We start from the raw sequence: 12,077 nt of genomic DNA, 5'->3' as shown, positions 1-12,077 counted from the left end.
GACACCGAAACGCATTTTTTAAAATTGGCATACGGGCCATCGATCTTTTTTCAGATTCTGTTTCGCCACATCGTACATCAATGGTATTGGGATTGGGCACGAATACCATCAAGCTTGGTTTTGCGCTTTCGTATGACGCTTTTCCTATTACTATTTACTTTGGTTTATTTTTCAATGGTCATCAACCTTGCTTCTCATTCCTCTCTTATTTACAGTTTCGTTAACAATGCATGTAGGTACATACTCATAAAACTATCCGCACTATGTAACAGCAGAAATTAAAACTTCTCTCTCATGCGCTGATTGAATCAGAGTTCAAAATTTCTCAATTAAAATTTGATATTTATTGTAATAATAAAAAGATATTATTATACAAAAATATTATTAAAAAAAGATATCTTTCTATACAATTTCTTATTATCTTTAACGTGCTGTAATTAATAAAAATCATCTACATAATAAGAAGAGAGAATAAAACAATTCAAAATAATTAAACAACAAATGTATTCATGTACTACTGATATTACTTCATGTTTATCATCATTATAACATATTTTTAGTATAAATCTTTTATATATTTTATGATTAAGGAACATTTTTTATGAATATTATAAAAAATATTTTTACGCATGGAGAACATTTTCCCTATAAGTGACTTCATAAATTATTTTGTAACATAATTGCGCAGAAAATATATCGCGCTACATTTATATTTGCTAATATATGAAAATATTACTTTTTATTTAATACAAAGGCAGAAATATTTTGTATTTAACACAAAATTAATAAAGGCAAAGGTTTTTGAAGAATCTATCAGACCAATTACATTAAAATAATAATTATGTCAAAGTTGTATTTTATAATGCTAATTATATTACAAGTGACTATATATGATCGCGTAAATGACAAATAAACCAAAAGAGCGCAGAACCAATCTTTTCGTCATGCATAAATAAATTATGTGAATGCAACTCACCAATTCTCGAAGTCTGCGAACGAAGTTGAAAGATATACGGATACACTTGGTGATTTTATTAGCCGCATATACTGTCTCGAAACTTTCTTGAGGTCTCAAAAGATGACGCGTTTTCAAATTAATAATCCTACATATAAAATGGGATGCAGATTAGCTGCTCTACGCACTCTACACTGACACGACGTCACTAACACGCTGTCTCGTTGGTGAAACTTATCACGTTCAATTTCACATATCACCACGATTCAGTCATAACATTTTATATCGTATATAATGTTCATCCTCCATTAGTCCGTCATTAATAGTACACAAGAACCGCGCATCAATTTCGAGTATTTAAATATGTATCGTTAAACATCCCTAAAGCAAAATAAAGCCTATATACAGCGCTCAAAGTGTTACAAAGTTTAACGTAAAATCCGTGTCTAAAATCAAATATTGATGTTATCATTTTGTGTTTATTCCTAAAGTTGAACCCCTCAAATACAATTTAAACTTTACGAGCAAAATATTAATCAATATTATCGAGTGCGAAAAACATTGTTGCAATTACACTCATTATCGTATTTTTCCAAAATAAATAGAACAGACAATTGCAAACTTAATATATGTCAATCCTTTCAAAATTCTTAAATTAAAACTCGGTATTAAAGCACTATACGTGACAAAGGCACTGTACATGCGTTATTATAGCGTTCGCGTCGACTCGAACTAGCTCTGCGCGATATTACCATCCAATATAATCAACCATTACAATCGTCGATCTACCCATAAACGCAAGCACTTTTTATTGGTTATCGGCCGCGGCCTCTTTCGCGCGTACACGCGAGCCCATTCACTGTACAACAATGTCGAGTAGATGGTTTAATTGCAAATTATCGAGCCATTGCAAAATTCAATTGCCGTATAGGTTCTACTCACGCGTCTCCCGCCCGCACGCGTAACACGTAGAGGAAATCGTGCGTGTAAAACGCCTCGCCAATGCCCAACGTGCGTCAATATGATCTTTCCTATTTTCATAACTGAATTCGGTTTAATGAACACGCGTTTTATCGTGCACAGATACTCATTCCAAGCAGTTTACAGCACAACGTAAAACACGGAATACATATCAATGTCATCTCGCGCGTAGCAATGGTTTTACTGAGTCGTATATAACCGTGGTATTACAAAAGTGCAAAAATAGTCTCTATGATTTAAAAATCACAGAAAAATCTTCAGTTAAACTATATCCACAGTTAATCTATGAATTATAGCAAAAAACAATCCGCTTATTTTACTTTATACTATTGTTTCGTCTTACCGTCAATAGTATAATAATATTCGTAGTAATATAAATTTTTTAATCCAACTTATATTATTAGCATATACATATTTATAAATTGTATTCTGATCTTGTGTCAAAAACAAATTGCATAAAATTTTATTTTTAGATTAGATGGCGGTTCAGAATTTTTTAGAATACATTTCCGACTTAAAAGAGAAGAGAAAAACAAATGCATACTGGGCAAAAAGAATCGTATTCCATTTTAAATTAAATACCTCTGAACGGTCGAGAGAAAAAACATTTTCACTGAAATGTTTCGTTAAATCAATTTTCTTTTTACTTGATCCAGCGTAATAAAATTGTTTAAATGTTTACCAAAAAAATCAGAGCATCTGATGAACATGACAAATGCTAAATATTTTATTTTATAATACTACTCAGCATAGATATTTTTACTGTACATGCTCAGCATTTCCAATAATTCGGTCACATGTCGACTTTGTGCTGTATAAAATATGCTAAATAAAAATTAATTTAAATTTAACTAAATTTAATGCATTTGTAGTTTTGCAGCATTTGCAAAATTAAATCGTAAGTAGAGTAAAAATGCTTTAAAACGTTTTAATATAGCTAACTGAACAAAAATTAACGCGCAACAATAGATTATTTAAGTTTTCTTTTGAAAGTATGAATCTTTTTCAATATTGGGATATGATAAAGAGATAGAATCCCTGTGAAGGATTAATTTCTTATCAATATTACATATACTACGTACGGTTACCGTCGTGCATTGCCCTCAAAGCAACGACCTCTAATCCCACATGATTAATCCATAACAAGGCATCAACCCCACCGGAATCGAATTGCTTTGTTGGATTTTCGATGCTAAAGGCTAAACGTATAAAACAATAAAATACCGTAAATCCGAGTTTTCTCTGCTTTTACACGAAATCTCAATCGGCTAAAGCACTTCCGCGTTTTCCGCTATCCCATCGCTACGGAACACTCCAACCAGAATAATCCAACAAACCCAAATCCCAAAACTGCTTCGCCACTCAGGGATCTCAAGCTGGAGTATGCGGCGATCGATGGGTGCTCCAAAAAGTTTTGCCGGCTTCTCGCGATCCCGATCGATCACTAATTCACACGACGTTTCCGCGAGAAAAGCGCATCGATCGGTCGCTCGCGCACAGCCCGGAAGGAAACACGGTCATCACGCGCGACGTTACGCACACGCGTTTATCAGAAATACACGCACTACCGCGTACCCGCGAAATACCCACGAGCGACGCAAAACGACGAATGAGCGGAAGCTCTGCGCTTGAAAGCTCGCAAGCCCCACCGCCCTTTCGGCGCATGCGAACTACAACGAACTTGACTGATCGCGAGCGACCGATGCCGAGGTTGCACGAAGAGCAATGGACGGGGTGGTTTGACATATCGCTGCAAGATAATTAATCGGTGGAAATATAATGCCTGATCAAGAGTGCAAAGCTCTCGCTTTTTTTCGCGTAGCGCGCGCATTTGCTATCTGCGCGGATCGGAAAAAGAGGGACAAAGAGCAGTTCACGATAGAGTGATAGCACCATTAAGCTCTTTATAAAATTTTAGTACTAAGCTGCATAAGAGATTATTTAATCTTTTTTTAATTCTTTGATTAATTCACTCTTCTTCCTCCATAAAACAAAGTAGAGAAAAAAATTATTTTAAAAATAATACAAAACTCTACGTTTTTTTCGTAAAAATATATCAAAATTTATATTGTGTAGAATAAAATATAATAAAATGACCAACTTATAAATTACGACCTACTTGTGTTAACGTACAACACAAAGAATAAAGGAATATCTAAAAATGTCCTTAAGTTCTTTAAATTCTGGATCCCTTCTAAATCTACTTAGTCGCCACTCCATGTCAATTTCGCGCGATTCGTTTACGATACGGGCTTTTGCTTTTCGCACAGCAATAAAAGGAGGCTGCCGACGGATCGATAAAGCGACAATGAGATAACGTTTACGTGTCCGCTCGAATCCACAGACAACATCGAAAAGCTCCGATTCTCCAAGCAGGCAAAAGATCGGTAAGCAATTTACGACTAGCGCTAGCTAACGATCAGTGGACGGTATTTTACGCCTCGTAAAAAAAAAAGACAGGCAGAGACGAAAGGTGAGAGCAACAAAAAGGAAGATCGCCCACTCCAATCGAATTCATTTCCATCTGTACCCAAGTACGGAACCTACCGACCTGGATGAGCGATTTCGCCGTGCGTAAAATTCATTATCGATACCTTTCCGGTCGATCATGACGAAACACGAGCGACCGAAAGCGAGAATAAAGCGTACACCAAAAACGAACGGTATCATCTGATTTTTCGCGATTTTTAGTTGATCCCATCCCATAGGGAGATGTGTTCAATGCAATTGACGACGCGGAGCAGCGAGAGAATGGCCAAGTGAATATTTAAGTTTATTTAGAGCGATCAACTACGACAGATGTTCAGGATTTGCGTGGAATGTATCGGTCGGGTAAAACACAGCAAATAAGCTCCGACGGAAACTCCAATCGTTGATGAATACGTTCTTCCGTGGTCGAATGATTAAATACCGTCTGTTCCGACAGGCTTTGATCCCTCCAATCAGTACGTTGCAACATATTCGAGTAAGGTACGCAACCTTTGTATGCTTCAAAGTCCTCCGCGCTTTCACGGTATAAATTGAAACGGACTCTGAATGTTTAATGCTCAGACACCTATTCTCGTCTGTGAGAACATACCACGTTTTTTTTTCACATTCGGCCTACAGTGTTCCGGTCTGCACTTTGAAATTTGCTAGCGTTCTGCCGGAACAAACAATACCGGTGGTGCGAAGCTACTGGCGCTAATTAAATAGAGGCGTCATCTATATTGCTGCTCACTTGGTTTCCTGCTCCGCGCAAACGTCGCGTTTGTATCATTTTTAATTATGTCACTAAAGCAATTTTTTTAATAGTTATATTTCTCGCTGGTTTTAATGACACACGTACCGTAGAATAGCAATAAGGGAAAAGCATGCATAATAAAAAATTAAAATGTAAATACTTTTGTTACATTTTGTTTGCTTCAAATAAAAAATAAAATTATTTCTGTTTCTACGAACAAATTAGTGTATATCGAATAATATAACGAAACGAATCAATTTTCTTTGTCAAATTAAATTGCAGCAGCATAAATCTATTATTTTTATTATCTTTTCACGAAAATTGCATCGGCCGTCTAAAGCCCTATAATTTCACAAAGTAACGTACAACGACGTTTGAGGCGGAACGAGGCCGAGGCCGGCGGCGATGCGCATCGCTCATCAGGACCGGTATAGCCGTGATACTAGAGTTACTCGTCAAATATTTACCTCCAGTGATGCTGGCGCCAGGCAAGTGGTATCCCAGCTGATCCAGCTTTGGGAAAGCGTGAATACGCTCACGTGAAAAATGTTCTGCAGTACACCGTTTAATTGTTAATGAAAGATACGTGAGCGATCTTTCCCCATAATTGAATAACATTTTTACGTCCAAAAGCAACAGTCCTATCGCAAAACATGTTCGATTATTATCGTTTCATCTTGAACATCGTTTTTCCTAAAAGCACTTGCGAGCAAATCTGACGCGATAGCGGTTTATACAAGAAATCAAGATTTATTGTAGAAAGTTTCTGTATGACGAAAGAGCGTTCGTAGAAGATCCACATTTTAGTGTGCTGCAGTTAATATAGTATAAAATGGACGAAGTTGAAAATGAACAAAGTTAATGACATTAATCTTGCGAGATGTTTAAAGCACATGACGCGATCGCACATGTGCCGCACCCGCAACCAACGTGTATAAACTCTTTGTAACATAACAATAGTTACGAGAAAAGAGTCAGTGAGAGATAGAGAAAGAAGATAATAAGTGAGATAGAGGATAAAAATGTCAGCAAACCAATTGGAAATATAAGAAAGAAAAAAATATATATATAGAAAAAGATAGTAGTTTATTCTCAGTCCGTTACGATAATAATAGCAATAGTTAAATATTTAGATAAATTCAACCAAAAATTCTACTTTGAAAAATATTCCACATCTATCTCGAGTTGGAACTTTTAATATTCGACTTCGCTCTAAAGCTTGAATTCGGCTTGAAAACCTGGACATCGAGTTGCTCATATTTCTACTTGGACTCTGAAGATACGTGGCGCATGAAATCAGCATGAAAATCAAGATCAGGCCAACGACTTTGGACGAATATCTCGAAAGATCTCTCTCTTTTTCACTATATTTAAAAGTATATATACATATACGTACATATATATAGATATTCTCTCTCTTTCATTTCACATACAAATAATTGTATTTTTTCAATCCGATAAATCGATAAAGAGGTTTTTATTGTAATAAAGCTTCAAAGTGAATTGTGTTGCACTATAAAAAATATATTTTAGACGAGTCGCAATCATTTCTCCTTTCTTTATTTGTCAGTGAGATCTCCGAGATATTAGTAACAAAGTGAATCGTTATATCTTGCGAAACATTTCACACAGAGAAATACGAGAATAGATAAAACGCAGTAAGCTAGTGCACTGTTAGTACGCTATGTATGCCAAACTGGTAGCCACATAATGCATTTTTATTTAGTAATTCACAATACCGTTGATTTAATTACCGCAATGTTTCAAAAAACATGTGACAAGCTTCCTAATTAGGATTAATTATAAATAAACTAATAGTTGGTGAAATTACAGTAAACAAGCAGGTAATCAGTCATCTCTAATTAATTGTTTCTCCACTCATTGGTTTTGTCATGTCTTTGCTGTAGTACACGCACACTCTATTTTCACTAATTAGCATAATTAGCACAATGAGGATTAGTTTGAAATGCATTTCACGAAGAAACCTAGGTACTTAGTTCGTGTATGTGTAAACATATTTAAAACGATACTCATTAGGGTACATGCGAGAAAAAAAACTAATTTCATGGATTTCGACTGCGAACAGCGTGCAAACGCAAGTCACACGTAACCGATTGAGTTTTCTTCGGAATGTGATATAACAGAGGGAATAATAAAGGGAACGAGGAAAGCTCACCATAAACGGCCAGCCCGCGGAAACTCAGTTAACCACAAGAATAATAATTAATTGATATGGCTTTCCAGCCAAAGCATCGAAATGCTCGACTGGCAAGACCTCGTTAAGGGAATTAAATTCGGTGATGCAGACTGGATTACAGCGGTTTCCAATTGGACACTAAGTTAATGCCGGAGATTAGCGGTGAAATCTCGCGATGGCAATGGACGGCTTTTCTCGCGAAGCGGTAAAAATTTTGCCTTTACTGTGTGTCTCCGCATGAAACATTGGAAATACCTCGAAAACACGAAATGCCACACGCCGTTAAATTTTCTCATAAAGATTGCATCACTATTTTTTTTTTTTTTTTTTTTTTTTTTATATATAGTAAACAAAATAACGATATATCAGGTATTGCACGAATAAAAATAATCGTAATAATTATAACTTTTCGAGGGTTAGCATTATCTATTTTCGTACAACACATGCATTTCCGTATATATTCATAATTTGTACCGATTTGTTATACTGGAAAGCCGAAAACATGAAGGACCGAAGGAGAATGGCTTCGATTAAGGACCGTTTAAGGAATAACGGTAGCCAAAGGTAGGAATTTCGTGACAGAGAACCAGGAGGGGACGTATGGCCCCGAGGGTTAATAGATGGCCAATGTCCCTGCACACCGAGGTCAGACACTGTGTCACCTTCTCCCCGTTCGTCATTACGAATGCAGATTGGACTTCCCGCCATTACCTTGCTCCCTATCTAATCGTCCTCGAGAATAGTCACGAAACTTCTCGTGCACAAGGAAAATTGCCCATTGTTCAGCGCTGATCGAGCCGGTTTTCTATCGGCGTTTCAGCCGATACAATGACCAACGCTGCCATCGAAAACCGCATTTGTCGCGCTTCGTAAATTGACAACGCGCGTTAAAAACTCGTTTTCCTAAATCACGTGATATGAGAAACGATAGAGAGATGACTGACGGAAGCTGTTGGGTGACACTTTTTTCAAAGCTAGACATATTGACAATTTCAAATTGTTCCTGCTCTCTTCCTCTCTCTCTTTCTCTTCCTGATATAATTAAAAAAAATAAAAAGTTAATCCTAAATTTAAAAAAAGCTGTCTTAATATATCAAAAAGGATAACATCCACAAATTACAAAATTTTAAATAAAATATTTGTCTAAAATTGCATCATTCTTTAAAGCATCGTTGCATTAAGCTATACATTATGTATGATTGATATAAATAAAATTTCCTAATTTTTGATGCTTATATTATATTTAAATTAACATTGTAATTCGTGAGAAAAGATGAGGACAATCGGTCATCTGTATGGTGACCGCAGATAAAATATAACATAAAAGTTACAGAATGTAGCAATTTTCCGGCTGTGTGGCCATGAAAAATGACCACTGACAACATTTTCGTGAAGCAGCTACAATGAGCGAACACGGATACAGACCATGTACGTAGGTTGTTATACATGTACTGGCCAATGAACGTGACAGATGCTTCGTACCGACAAGACTCGAATGCTCAATGGTTGACGAGCTACTCAATCGAGCTCTCGATACGCTTGATATTCCGAGTAATTAGCAATGTCTGCTACAAGTAAAAGATATTACTTAATCATGCAAAATACATTTTCCCATGATAATTTAATATGCAACCTAACGTTTTTGAACAACTTTATAAATAATCTTTTCACATGCAAGATAAAATACACACACTATGTATTCTTGTATGCTTGTAAATTCAATTTACAATATACTATTTACCATAATTTAATTTGCTAATGTAAAGTTAACTCACTATTGGCAGAGTTTAATGATATTTTTGCAGAAATATTTACACATTCAATGAATCATCTAATCTCAAAAATATATTTGCTCTTGTTATAAAAAGCCATCATTTTTAAACACTATATTATAAACGTACAGTAAATTTAAAAGCATATTTAATTAAAAAGCTGCAAAACGTGCATCACCTATTTTTACAAATATGTATTTTTAAATCAGCAGCAGAAAAGGCAACAATGAAATTTTATTTAACTTTATATGCCTTTGTTAAGAGTGAATGCAGTATTGTTTGAGTATTACAATATATTAAATTTCATGTCCAAAATTACAATAATGCAATATGTTTCAAATATTAAAACCTACAAAGAACAAATAATCTTTCGAAATAAAGAAAAAATAAAACATTTGACATGCACAAAATGTTGTTATTAATATATCTCGCACGCGGATTTGTTCATTTTCAATCGTTACTTTTCAAACATTTTACGCGAGACTCGTCTATACTCCTAAAATTGACGACGCGTATTCATGACTATCTGAAGACGCTCACTATGCACTCAGTCTGTCGATTCAAATCCATCTAAAGCAAGCAAAATTTTACGAAGCTTTTGGAATGGAAAATGATACAAGGAAATATGCGCTGCCAGCGGAGCATTCGCACGCAGCGACATTCAAGCATGGATGCGTAATGGGCGGCAATAAGCATGAATATGTAGATAGGATTTAAGGCGTAAATGGCCTAATGTATAGTGCTGTAAATGAACCGTAGATTTTACAACATCTTTCCTCTGTACAAAACGACAAGAAATTAGTAAGAATAATAAATAAAACAATTTTGTTGTACATATATCGCGAAAAACTCTAATATAACTTTTCCATCGATTATCAACTAAAAAATAACTTTGTCTGACGCGCTAATTGCTTCGCCGTTGCAAAGAGATAATGTTACAATTAGCATAAAAGATTATTACTGGACTAAAAAAAATTGTAGCTTCAAATTACTTAAGTCCTTACTTCTATTTTTTTTAACGCACAATTCTTTTTCCAAGATTGTTCAATTTTAATTGTATGAATCTTGACTGATCTATAAAATAACAATTACGTATCAAAGTTACCAACAAACTGGTTATATCAAAATTTACGATAAACAACTTAAAAAAGATTCTGACTGGAAAATGGAAATATAAAAACTGCTAAATATTAAAGATCGAGCTGGCGAATAGCCAATGAGTATAATACCAAAAATTAATGTAGAACGGGAAGTGTAGATCGATTTTAGCCGGTTTAACCAATATGCAGCTCGTTTAGCATTTTTACATTTGCATAATTTGCAGTTTTTTTCATTATGACCGTATTCTCCTTTCCTTAGTGAGATTCCTTCTGCCTATCCTTCCATCCTGTCCGAAGCTCTCCGTGACCACGCGCACCATCGACCCGCCATTCCCCGCTCCTCTCACTAGCATCATAAATAGATTTTTCTATGCAATTTCTATTAGCATAGTTTTTACATAATTGCACACGATACTGCAGCCGGGCCAATGCCAGCGTGTAGTTATTTTACAAGGGAATAAATTGCGCTAGCCCGTGCATAGCGGGTGAAAGTCAAGCGAGGCAGCAGGAAGCAAGAAGAGGAAATAAGAAGAGGGAAGCTGAGCAACGACGAAATAACCCGTCGGACATCAGCAACACGGGATATTTTTGTCGGATTTTTACATCATTTTTAAAACTGCTCATTTAAAATAAATTTGCAGATATAATCGACGTAATTTGTTTGGCATTGTTTGCGTAAATCAAGAATCAAATAATCGAATATTTCTTGCCTATGACAAAGTACAATCAAACGCGTTCCAAAGCTATCGATGTTGTTGAATATATTTCGACAGCGAGACAAGGGCAGTATTGTCGAGAGTGAAAGGGGATTGTATGTTATAGGTGTGTTCAAGTCCTGAGGGAACAGACAGTGAGGTCAGAAGCACGATAATGGGGATAATAAATGGCCTCGAACCGCCCTTTGCAATTCACCCTTGGCCCACGATGAAACCCTTCGTCGAAGGACACGCACCATGTTGAAGCCGCAATTTCCGTATACTGGCTTTTATTAATATACGGTTCTGTCATCTCATTACAGCGCGAAACTCGTGCGCGCTTAACACACTTACAAATTGTCAGTTAATATGTTGTGTGTTATACGACACACGGGAATATTTTATTGAGATTTATAATTATTTAAATCTCTCGTGTAATTCTTTCGATTTATGCTATGTAATTTCATATCAAATGTTTAAAAAGTCGAATAACACATTATGCGATAAATAAAATTGAAAGGGAATTTTATTCCGAGTTTTGTGGCAAATTATAGATTGTTTAAAATAAGCTTTGCGAAACAATACGCGCTTTACTCTGGAAATAATAGCTAGAGGCTAATAGTCATTGTTCCCCTGCGAAGCATCGTTTCGTTTACAAAGGGGCAAAGGATGCTACGAATAGTTGGAAAGTCGGATTATCACACAATCTGTAGCTACTTATTTTCAATTTCCAGCAGAAGAAAGCGCTAGAAGTTATCCTTATCTCGCGCCAATCCGCGAAGACTTACACCGGCTCTGCGGGTATCGCAAAATCTCTCTAAATGGAAATTCGCTGTAGCGAAGTTTCCTCGCTTTCCTATATGCCTCAACACGTTGTCCTCCGTAGACTGATGAGCATGCACACGGAAACGATTCCGCTTGCGGCTCGACGCTGCGCGCGGAAAGGGATCGAGATAATTCCTGAGAATTTCGCACATTGCTTTGTCGAATTAAAACACTCGTTTGTTAAGATGATATTATCGAAAAATACCGTGTCATTCCGTATGAAAACTGTTAGTACATAATACGCACCGCGATACTCTAATCTTCGGTAAAAGAAATTAATTATGCATCCTTTACATTTCTTGCATTACTCTGTCCGTAATAATGCACAT

The 12,077-nt window shown here is 36.0% G+C and overlaps 1 protein-coding gene across 7 annotated transcripts in view; it reads right to left on the bottom strand.

Annotated features, from left to right (window-relative positions):
* Nucleotides 1-12,077, bottom strand: part of LOC105676519 (TWiK family of potassium channels protein 7) — a 246,918-nt gene that overhangs the window by 188,900 nt on the left and 45,941 nt on the right. Inside the window, exons 1-2 of one of the 7 annotated variants that reach the window (XM_012374487.2) lie at nucleotides 3,161-3,714; nucleotides 977-1,336 (exon numbers count right to left, since the gene is read on the bottom strand). The exons of 5 other annotated variants lie outside the window; for them this stretch is intronic. The gene's annotated coding sequence lies outside the window, so the exon portion shown is untranslated. Of the gene's footprint in view, nucleotides 1-976; nucleotides 1,337-3,160; nucleotides 3,715-12,077 lie in introns of those variants that run through there. One more of the 7 variants, XM_067351935.1, reaches the window with a different exon arrangement.

Source organism: Linepithema humile, chromosome 3 (assembly GCF_040581485.1).
Source record: "Linepithema humile isolate Giens D197 chromosome 3, Lhum_UNIL_v1.0, whole genome shotgun sequence".
Taxonomy (NCBI): domain Eukaryota; kingdom Metazoa; phylum Arthropoda; class Insecta; order Hymenoptera; family Formicidae; genus Linepithema; species Linepithema humile.
The sequence above is the reverse complement of the archived record's forward strand: the minus strand, read 5'-3'. Positions and strand labels throughout refer to the sequence as shown.